General features: G+C 39.6%; 1 pseudogene; it reads left to right on the top strand.

Annotated features, from left to right (window-relative positions):
* The first annotated feature begins 2,008 nt into the window (after window positions 1-2,008).
* LOC148033917 (aspartic proteinase A2 pseudogene) lies at window positions 2,009-2,844 on the top strand (annotated as a pseudogene).
* Window positions 2,845-3,691: the final 847 nt, after the last annotated feature.

The following is a 3,691-nucleotide window of genomic DNA, read 5'->3' as shown; positions in this document are numbered from 1 at the left end:
AAATCCTTATTAATCAATCAATAACCACAATCAACAACCAACCTATTTACCAAAAGAGGAGTTTTATACTTTAATACAGCCACACTTTTCTAATCAAATTGATCATATCAAATCAATTAGAAATGTGGCTTTAATTTTTTTGATAATTTATCACCCACCAATAGTTAGAGTTATATCTCTTTACCAACATGTCCATTTTATAAATATGAATCATCTTGACTTTTTGTTAGTTTCACTTAGTGTGTGGTTTAGTTAATATTTACAAGAACTTTAGATCTCATGATTTCTAATCATTAGATGGGTGTAACTTTTGTGTTTTCTATGAGATGAGATTTACAAAATGATAATAATTCAGGATATGAATTGAAGAATTCATCTAATTGATCATGCATTATTTCTCATGAGCTAAACAGATGTCTTATGCAATTGCTAACACCCGAATTTGCGATGTGCATGTGTGGGTAACTTTAACAATATTTTTTTTCCTTTTGAAAAGAAATACTATCAAATATGTGGATAATATATTATTCATTAAATTTTACTTGAATATTTAAGCATAAAGTACCTTAGCTTGATATGGCTTTGCCCTTTTCTTCTCATGCTTTCTTCTTCCGTTGGCCTCTATTTATACAAGAGGGTGGAGGGAAAGATGCTATTGATGTCATTGGTATAATTGAGATATCACAAGGTGGCACAAGGAGAGGGACATTTTTCTATAATCATAGAAGAATATCCACTTATCAAGTGGTGGCATAAAGAAGAAAATATCTTTTTGAGAGAAGCCTATGTATCATTCTCACTTAAAGTTTCAGTTAGATTTTAACTCTTCCCTCTTAATAAAGAGTTCTAATTAGAATTGAACTCTTCTTTTCTTTACTAATTTATTGAATTTTCTTTTCTTCCCTTTTTTATTTTCATGCTAGCCATAAATTCTTGTATGTTATCCCAATGAGATCAAGGAGGCTTTTGTGCATCAACTCATTTACATGCATGCAATATGATTTTTTTTTGGCCTTGCAAAAATTAGCATTTTTGCACATGTTCTCATGTGTGCAAATATGCATATATCTGTATTTGCCTAAGGAGGAGTTTCCATAGTGATTTTTTTAAAAAATGATGATCGGCATGAGGTGTCTACCAGGCTCAATCCAAGCGCACCTTTTTGAAGTCCATCAATGGGTTTTCCAAATGATGCTGCCCGACGCTTCCTTGGAGTATCACGGGGTTTGTGACTTAGGCCCTACTGAGTCTACATTGCAATGGAAGAGTTTCACATGAACCCACTAGAATTGACCTGAATTTTTGGGTTCTAAGATCAGATGAGTCTCCTAATAGCCAACTAGCATCAATAATTTCGAGTTCCCATTTCCTACAGGATCACTCAAACTAAAGCGGACTTTCCATTGCACTTGGTTCAAAGAGAATGGGAGAGGAAGGGGAGTATGGTACATCAACCCTCTTACCCATAAGGCAAAATCTCATGCCCCCCCCCCCCCCCCCCCCAAAAAAAACAATGTAAGTTAGTTTTACCTAGCGACTAGTTGGTCAATTTATCATTGTCGTATTGCTGCGCATTCGAGGTGTGAAAACCACCCAAAAGTTGTGCGTATGATTTGATACTTTGTACATACTTAGTTGTTATGTTTGCTCTTTCATTCTATGCTGAAGACGGAGAAGAACAGGGAGTTTTGGTAGACTGGTAACTCGAGATGCAATCTCATGGACTACACTTATTTCAAGATATGCCGATTATGGGCTTTGTGAGGATGTTTCCAACATCTACAACTAGATGGTATTTCTGCTGATGCTAGTACATTTGTTTACAGCCTGAAATCATGTAGCATCATAGGAGCTTTAGATACAAGCCGAGAACTTCATGTAGAGATATAAAAAAGGGGGCTAGATAATGAGTTTCATGTTGGCAATACACTTGTGGACATGTATAACAGATGTGGTCGGGTTTCAAGCATGTGGCATTCTTTGGGCATGGCTGCAGCATATTGAGCTCATCTTTGGTGGCATGGATCCTAGACATTACATTGGACAACATACTTATGTGCCGGTCACACGAAAAGGCTACTGGCAGTTTGATATGGGAGACTTTCTCGTAGGTGGAAAGACAACAGGTTTCTGTGCCAATGGCTGTGCTGCTATTGCTGATTCTGGAACATCTTTGATGGCTGGGCCAACGGGAATCATAACAGCTATAAATGAGGCCATTGGAGCATCTGGTGTCATGAATTAGCAATGCAAGGCCATGGTGTCTCAATATGGTGATATGATTATTGAAATGGTTAAGCAGCAGATCAGTCCAGAAAAGATATGTGCACAGATTGGCATGTGCTCCCAAAGAGCAAAGGATTTCAGCCCAGATATTGCAAGCGTACTGGATAGGGGTCATGAGGGTCTGCACGACACTGGATGTACTATGTGTGAAATGGCAGTAGTATGGGCACAGAACCAACTGATCACTGATGAGTCTGGAGAGCTTATCAAAGCGTATCTTAGCAAGATGTGTGAATGCCTTCCGAATCCGAATGGAGAGAGTGTTGTGGAGTGTGACCAAGTTTCTTCCATGCCCACAGTGACCTTTACGATAGGAAGGAAACATTTTGATCTTACGCCTGAGCAGTATATCTTGAAAGTTGGAGAGGGTAATGAAATGCAATGTGTTAGTGGGTTTATGGGTCTGGATGTTCCTTCAGGGCCTCTATGGATTCTTGGAGATGTTTTCATGGGCGTTTACCACACGGTTTTCGATCATGGAAATATACGTGTAGGCTTTGCTAAGGCCGCCTAATTGTCGTGAGGGCCATGGGAAAATATCTTTAATCATATTGACAATGAAGTGATTTGCAGGCTTGGTCGATATAAAAAAGTGTGATTAATGCTGAAATTGGCCCGCTTTCTTGGGGGAAAAAGAGGCTTTTCTGAAAAAAGGGGAATCGCTGTCTTTGGGAGGGAGGGACGACGAACTTCTGCTAGGAGGGGAACAGAGAAAGGATTTTGCCCCCTATCTGCAATCGGGATGAAAAAGCCGACGCTGCATAGTATGTATCAAAGACTGCCTGCATCCACAAGGCATCCACTTTTAGCTCAAGGTTGAGGGGAGCACTCACGGGACCTGGTGCGTCGGCCATAACACCTGCTCGGTGTTCGAGAAGGAATACTCGGTCGCTGCTATTGGCAATGCCTCTCCTGTGGAAAGCCTATTGATTCCCTTCTGGAGGAAGTCCTATGCATGAGCATACCGTCGTCTGACTATTTCAAGGAACAATACAGACTGAAGACTTACCATGAAGTCATCGATGATATTTACAATCAGGTCGACCATGTGGAACCTTGGATGACTGGAATACATAGGAGTTGTGATCAGACCAAGCTTTTCCTTTAAAACAAAAGGAAATATGCCAAGGAGAACTTGAGAATCAAGCTTTGATGAGGTTGCATATGCGAATATTCTGACAACATTATAGGAGCTACTTGATGGACAAGTAATTGAGATTGGAGCTAACCATTTCAAGATTCCAGATCTGTTGTTCAATCCTTCATTGATCCAGAGATACAATAAAAAATATATGCAGATTATGCTTTTGAGACAGAGCCTCAGAATTGAAGGAATGCATAAAAACCATGTACGATTTGCAGAGCAATACTAAGAACTGCGCTTTACCTACGATCAGAGAGAAGT

The sequence above is a fragment of the Lygodium microphyllum genome, chromosome 7 (genome assembly GCF_053477565.2).
Source record: "Lygodium microphyllum isolate KBCC chromosome 7, Lygodium_microphyllum_v1.1.10, whole genome shotgun sequence".
NCBI classification, from domain to species: domain Eukaryota; kingdom Viridiplantae; phylum Streptophyta; class Polypodiopsida; order Schizaeales; family Lygodiaceae; genus Lygodium; species Lygodium microphyllum.
The sequence above is the reverse complement of the archived record's forward strand: the minus strand, read 5'-3'. Positions and strand labels throughout refer to the sequence as shown.